This window comes from Triticum aestivum, chromosome 3A (genome assembly GCF_018294505.1).
Source record: "Triticum aestivum cultivar Chinese Spring chromosome 3A, IWGSC CS RefSeq v2.1, whole genome shotgun sequence".
Taxonomy (NCBI): domain Eukaryota; kingdom Viridiplantae; phylum Streptophyta; class Magnoliopsida; order Poales; family Poaceae; genus Triticum; species Triticum aestivum.
This window is the reverse complement of record NC_057800.1, coordinates 646,072,533-646,080,512: the sequence shown is the minus strand read 5'-3', so window position 1 is coordinate 646,080,512 and position 7,980 is coordinate 646,072,533.

The following is a 7,980-nucleotide window of genomic DNA, read 5'->3' as shown; positions in this document are numbered from 1 at the left end:
AACGTGCTAACAGGGGAGCGGGCGCGGCGTAGTCCCCCGAGCTCGCCGGTGCGCCGGGCACCCGCAGCAGCGCCCCTGGTCGCCGGGGACGAGCTCGGCCTCGCCCCCTCTGTTCCTGCGGCACGGGAGGCCGCACGAGGAAGAAGGAGGTCGGCCGGTGGACCGGCGACCCCACCGGTCAGTCTCTGCCGACGTGTCCAGCTGGACCCGCTCGGGTTAAGTGGAGGCGGGATCCGCTGGAACCGCCTTCCCTGCAGGGAAGTGTACTCCCGTAGTATGCCGTCGGTGTGGCCCTCCTTAGCCGCATGGCCATGCAGCTGGGCCGGCCTAGTGCACTGCGGCGCTATGTTGTGCTCAGGGCGCGGTATAGGTATAAACCCCACTTCCTTTGTCTTTTTCTTTTCCAGAAATTTGTAAAATCTCCCAAATATTCATATTATCTCCAAATTCGGTGATTCAAATTTCTAGTGACTCCATAAATCATGATCTATCATATGGATCAATTAGCACATCTTTCCAGAAACATTTCCTTCACAAATATTTATGACATCCCCTTTTTCCATTTCTGTGATAAACTTTAGAAAATCACAGAGAGCTCAAAGTTGATCCAAATGCCATGATTCAAATTCCTAGATGCTTCTAAGTTCATAACTTAGTTTATGAACATTTTTCTCAATACTTTCTGTACCACACAAAATAATGAGCCATTTCTTCATATTCGTCAACTTTGCAAATTCATAAGAAAATCATTTGAACTCCAAATCTAGTGAAACCGACTCCTAGAAACTTCTAAAATCATGGTTTGTTAAATGGGTGCCTTTGCTCATTTTCCAAAAATATATTTCTGTCCTCTTCTTGCAAATCCACAAATCCCTTGATTCCATCATATTGAAATGTTCAGGAATATCCACTGTCCCAATCCCAATAAAACCACTCTAGTTAATTAGTTCTCATATAATCAGAGATGTCCTAGAAAAGTCAAATTAATATTTTTAGAGCACTTTTATTTTCTGCCTTGTTGTGTTGCTTACTATGATTGTTTCCGACGTTAGTTGACGAAGTAGACGAGATACTCGGAGATGGACCAGAAGATTTGAAGAATCTGATGAACCAGGCAAGCAGCCCTTTGACCATGTCTATGAAACCCCTTTTTATGCATGACATATAGCACCATATTATTGTTGCAACGGAATCATGATGAGGTGGAACCAGTTTGATGGTTTGCCTCCGTTACTTCCTCGTTGATACTTGCATTGTGCATGACCCTACCTCCTTATGATGGTTATGCCGGTGGGAGTAGATAGGATGCTAAGTAGTTGCTACGCAAAAAGGGATGGGAATATGCATGGTAATGGAGACAAAGTATTTTCAAAGAACTTTTCGAAAACCCCGTCGGGTGCCACTTATGCCCGAGGGAGATAATGAGATGGGTAACCGCTTGATGACGAAGTGGTGTACCGAGGCAAGTGTGTGTGTTGCTTTCAAAAACAGATTGGTTTAAGTTGCGACCGTTATTCCAACCTTACATGTGCAACCACTCTACCCTTATATGGGAAAGGGCATTATTGATTACCTAGGCCGATACTAGCTTGGAGCCCACATTACTAGTGACGGGGGAGAGTTGGCGCTCTCTCTCAGGACGGGGTCGTGCCAGGTAGGACGGCCAAGAACATTTTTATGGGGCACCGGACACACCTTTGGTACCCCGTGCCAGTGGTATGTGATGAATATGGGAGCGAGGCTCCACAATTTTAAATTGTGAAATGTTGGGCATGGGGGTTACTACCAATTGAGTGGACTCCATGCTAGTGTCGTCTAGGGAAAGATAGTGATCGGGTGCTTACCCCGGGTACTTGAGGTACCGCTGGTCGTGGATGACACGAAAGTTCCCCGGATCTTGTGGGTAAAGTGTGCAACCTCTGTAGAGTGTAAAACTATTCGAATAGCCGTGTCCACGGTCAAGGACAGTTGGGTAACCGCTCTTGGCTACGACCACATGTTTACAAACCAGTGTATGTGTTTGGTTAAGTGGGAAGAACTACTTGGGTCAAGTCAAAGGACTTGACATGATTGAGTTGGGTTGATGCCCACTCTATTTATGTTGATATCTGTAACATGTCCTCATGGTTACTTGAATTCTCCTGATGCATGATTTACCAGTTATTGAACATGTCATAACACAACAAAATTAGCTTTCTGCAAAAATTTACCTATGTCATGTATTGTTGTATCTTGAGCCAAAACATGGGTTGCTTGCGAGTACATTCAAAGTACTCATTGGCTTGCCACTGGTTATTTTATTGGCCAGGCATAAAAAATAGGATATGATGAAGAATACTTCAGTGACGAACATGCGAGCTAGGACGCTTCCCAGTCAGAATGCCTGTAGGGTTAAGGCAGATGGCATGGGTCCAAGTTATCGACGAAGATTTCCGCTGCGAAGTTATACTCGAGAGTCGACCATAATGGTCATAATTTATGTAAGACGGTATGTATGGATGTAAGACTCTTGTTATTCAGCTTCTGTGTGTTCAGTGAGCATTGATCTCTGGGATCACTGTACACGTGCATTCGGTGATCAGGATTTATGAGTCGGGGTCCCCACAGAGCTGGTATTAGAGCCATCCTGACTGTAGGAAGCCTTAGTTAGCATGGTCGTTAGTTAGGGTAAAACTATTTTAAAAACTATTACTAGTTTTCAAAACTATCTATACTTCTCTTCCCTTCTCAGTTTTTCGAATATACTTTCCCCATCGATCTCTTCCCTTAAAAATTATTGCAAACGGTCGCTAGCACCCTCAAGCCCCTGACCACGGGATTCCTTGTAATCCTCATGGGTAGCCTAGAAGGATTACACCTTGCCAAACACTCACCCACCTCTTCTGAGCACAAGATTGGCGACACCACAACAAGACAATGTCAACAGAAGATACGCCTTTGAAGAATGAGGACATGAAGACCCATAGGATGGTGACACCTTTGAATTTTCCCAGGATGATGCAACCTTAGCCTATGATGATCAGGGCATAGGATATGCAAGATCATGATATACATCACTAATAGAGTAACCCGGTCACAACCGTTGTTGTATTGGCAACCACCGGTGGATGAGAACCTCGCCATTTGGTCCGCCTTACTATAGTGAGCAGGAAAACAGTTCTCTTCATCCCCCGCTCTTGGCATCGATGTTGTCATCAACGTAACCGACATGTTGGACCTCTACTATGCCCTGTTAATGTCATTGCATAAAGGATTACCTACCTGGTACCATCGACGCCTTAGAAGACAAAACATGATCGACATGACTAAGAATACAACAGAAGACCAAGTCAATGCCTGCTACGAGGAGCCACCTTCACCCTATCACTTCAACAGGTGAGAAGTTGTTGAAGAATCTTCAGGCTCAACCTGGATCGTTTCATCGAACAACTACAAGAGACGTAGCAACACCTGAGGAAAACTCAGAAGACTGCACGAGGCACAAGGCACGACTACTGAGTCTGAGAACCCCTAGGGTAGGATGAGTCGTGTACCCCCCTATGCGCAGTCGAGTCCGTATGATGGTTCGAATAGAACCATGATTGTGTGTTGCTTGTTTTTATTTGATTGTGTTTTGATATCAGGCACCCTTTTGCCCTAGGCAACTAGTATGCGGCTATATCACATGCCTTATTTTATTGTTTGTGTTTGGCCCTTTCAGCCCTTGTTTGTTTGCATATGCACTATAGAACCCCCTTTAGGCATTCCCCTCCTCTATGCTACTTTCCCCCTCTCATCTCTCTCATCAACTGAAGATCAGCAAGACAAGATGCACCAAGGATTCTACCTCGGCAACCAACTGGCAATGAAGACTTTTGCTACTGTCTCCTCGACCAAGTGAAACCCCGTAGAGTTATATTTAACCCTCCAGACTAGAAAACCATTCCTAGACCCTTCGATACTTCACAAGATACCCCAGCTTGAGTCCTTAACCATGTGCTTAACCCACGGAATTGCAAGAGAACTAGTTAAGCCTCTGTAAACCTTGCACAACACTGGGATCATTATGGAACTAGTGGACATAGTGAACGAGCACATTGTCACCCTAATATAGCACAAGAACTGACGATGCCATAAGGAAGACCAATTTGAGGATATAGGAATAGAGGACAAATGACTTTCATGAGTTTGTATCAGTGACCCTGAGGAATTATATGAGACTATTTGGTGGATTATGAGGCTTTCATGTTAGTAGATTCTTGGTGGGATCATTATTATAGAGTAGCATAGCTTTCATTACCCCTGGATAAATTGGATTTAGTGGGACAATTAAGATCGCAAGCTGAGATTCTTGGGGGGATAAGAATTTGACTTGATCAGATGATAAGGAGATTGTAGACATTACGATAATGACTTTGGGGGAACATGTAGGAATTCTCGTTGGACATGAGATTTGGATTTAAATATGTGATCCTAGTGGAGTATAGGTGGTGAGTAAGTCTACATGGTTCGGAGTAAATTGGATGTAGACTGATGATCTCGATCATGATACCATGTTTCTCGGTGGACGATAAACTAGGAGATTGGATTAATTGTCGGAGTTGATATAAGCTTGACCATGGAAGTTGGTGGACTTACTATAGTAGAGACAGCCCTTTCAAGTATTTGGGGATTATATGGACTTTAGAAGATTGTGTGGAACACCATAGACATTGGATTTGTACAATTAATGGGTTATGTAGTGATTGATGGAAGTTAATGGGTTGTTGGAGTTGATTCATAGGAAGGAAACAAGATTTTGGAGTGGCTTACGACGTGTTTCCTTAGGATAGAGATACACTAACATGGACCTTGGAAGAATAGGATGGGCACTTGGATTGTCATGATTTATTCCCTCTTGGAAGCTCATATGCTCTACCCCTGGATTTTTAGGGGTAGCCATACATATAAGTTTGGGGATCGTAGACATATATGATTTTGTTAGACCTCCTCTCGGGAGTCACGAGTATATATAGATCACATGAGTGATGATTGGATTTGGCCTATACGAGATGATGCTTTTGATGGTATAAGGTTATTTGTTTGAAGGACTAGATAGACTATTGGCATCTCAGAAACCGTGCTTAAAGATAAGATGATCAATTTTCACTCACACACTAGAATCCTTGAAACCCTTAAGCCCTACTAAGCTACAATATGGTCGTATCATGACCATGGGTCTTGACTCTAGATCGAGAACACCTTGGGCCATACTCAACCGTTACCACCACCAATGCCCCAGCCTACCTTATGTACCCCATGAACAGAAACTTCATGGAGTACTTGGACAAGTTGTTTGTCATCTTTATTTGGTGACCTACTTGCCTACCCGAAGACGGAAGAAGAACCATTCAGCTGGTTAGGGAACATCTGAAGACCGCCATGTCAAGGAGGAAGAACTATACTAACCACCATCGTCAAGAAGTGAACTTACTCGTCGAAGACCGTGCGTATCTGCAAACCACTCCTCTCAAAAGGACCAAGCATTTCCATGTCAAAGGGAAGCTCACTCCAAGATTTAACAACCCCCGCCGAGATTGCTACGAGATGAAAGAGAAGGCAGTTGCCAGCTGGAGTTACCACCTGAGTTACCCACTATGCACAACGTTTTCCCACACATCACAACCCTAGAAGTGTTTCCAACTTCCTGATAAGCCCGATCTCTACGAGGACATCGATCACCGAGCCATCGACCTCCAGCCCAATATGACCTACGTGAGAGACCCCAACTGCAATCTGGATCAAGCAGAACGTCATACACAAAGCCACACCATCAAGTACTTCAAGGTTCAATGGAGAACCATTCGGAAGCAGAAGCATTATGAGGACGTGAAGAGTACCCCAGATTTAAGTTTTGTATTCCTTACCGCGCCTAGTTTGGGAATCTCGGGGACGCGATTCTTGTAAGGGGGGTAGGTCTGTCACACCCTGATTTTCATGCCACAACACTTAAGCTAACAATCATGATAAAATGTGGGTTGACAAAAACTTTTGAGTGTTTTGGACCTTGCCTTGATTGGATTTTTGTCTGTTGTTTGCAAGTGCTCTAAAAATCAAATAAATCTTCCAACTCCTATACTTCATCTCCTTGCTCCAAACTCTTGAACCAATGATCATGCCATGTGTATAGGACATAAAAATAATTTCTTGCAAAATAATTTGGCCCAACAGTATTTTCAAAAAATAGTTTTCTAAAAACCCTTGAGTTAAGGCTTGCACTGCAAGCACTTAATTAAGGGCAGTAAAAATCTTTCCAAAAATATATTTGACTCCTATTAGATATAGGATACCCAGAAACCACAAAAATATAATTTTGAAAGTTATTTTCCTATTTTATTTAAAAGCTTTTTCTTAAGGCCAGAAATGGTCCTTAATAGGGAAAAATTATTTTATTGTTTCAAAAATATTTGACAAAAACCTATAGAAACTAAGTGGACGTATATTGTCCATATATAAGAGTTTCAACTCATGGTCATGTTCAAAATATTGGTAAAATCCCTCAAAAACCTTTTCTGGATATTTCAAGCTTTTGAAATATTTACAAAGGAAATATTCCCCAAAAATTGCAAGAAAATTCTAGCATGTCACATATGACATGTTTGATAACTTGCAAAGTCTCATGTCATGGAGAACAGTATAACCCCATGAAACCCTCTCAAAACCACTTCTGTCCTTTTTCAAGTTTGAACAACTTTGCACTGTCAAACATGTCCAAATCCTCTCAAACTTGGTGCACATGCTCAAATGGTGTAATAATGCATCTAGACCAAATGGCACAAGTTGGAGAGAATGTTATCTTGATCAAAGTGCCCCAAAACCCTCTCTGTCCAGAACCAAATTTGAACAAGTTTACATTGGCAACTTTCTCATTTTGATCTCAACTTTTGTGGACATGTTCATAACCTCAAATGATGAAACTACACAAAGTGGTGCATCAAGGAGAATAGATTTGCATGACTAAATCTTGGAAAGTCTATTTCTGTTGATTTCTGGGTTTACCAAAGTTACATTGGCTACTTTGCCCAAATGAGCTCAAACTTGGTGGAACATCCTACTTCTATGTACCATTCCATCCTGTTAATTCTCATGGCAAGTGGAGTTAATTTTCTTGCCCAAACCAACAACAAACACCTTCTGCCATTTTCCCAAAATCATCATTTTGACCTCTTCCACTAATCTCCATGAGCCCAAGTTTTTACCACAGCTGCCCTAGGTCACCTTCTACCTCCAGTAAGTCTTGCCAGATCTCAGATCAATCATGGAATAGGGTAAAACCCCACTTTCTCTCTCTGGACATCACATTTCTCTCTCTCTCTCAACCCCACCTCTCTCCTAGTGGTTCACCAGGGCATCCAAGGCCACCTCCTCTTTGTTTACTCACCCCACAAAGCCTTAGACACTAGTGAACACGCCCCTGGCACATAAACAATGCCATGGCGTGCAGAGCTCGCACTCTAGAGCACGCTACAATGCTCTCCGGCACTGTAGCACGCCCATTCCAAGGCCCCCCGTCGACCTTGGGCTCCGGACTCGTGTCCCCCGAGGACGCCTCGGCGTCCACGACACGCAACACTATCGGCCCCTTCCTCCCTCGCCCTCCTTCTCCCTCCACGAGCTCACCCGAGCACGTCCATGGACGCTGCCCACGGTGCACCACGGCCTCGCCCATTTTAAGCCACCCCGACCCTCTATCTCGCCTCGGTTCGAACCCCCTCTCCCCCAGCAACTTCTAAGACACTCCCTCTCTCCCCCTCATGGTCTCCTGCCCCCTCCATGGCTGGGTTGCCGCCGCTGTACCTCCGGACCAACCCAAGCCTCCACTGCTTCCCCCGCTCCCACTGAACGCTCCAGAGGACACCCACGGCACCAAGGAGCCTCCCCCGAGCACCAGACCCTCCTCCCCGTGCTTGCCCTGCCCTGCCCGAATTTCGCCCGAGCACCGTCCGCCTTGGCCGTGGCCCC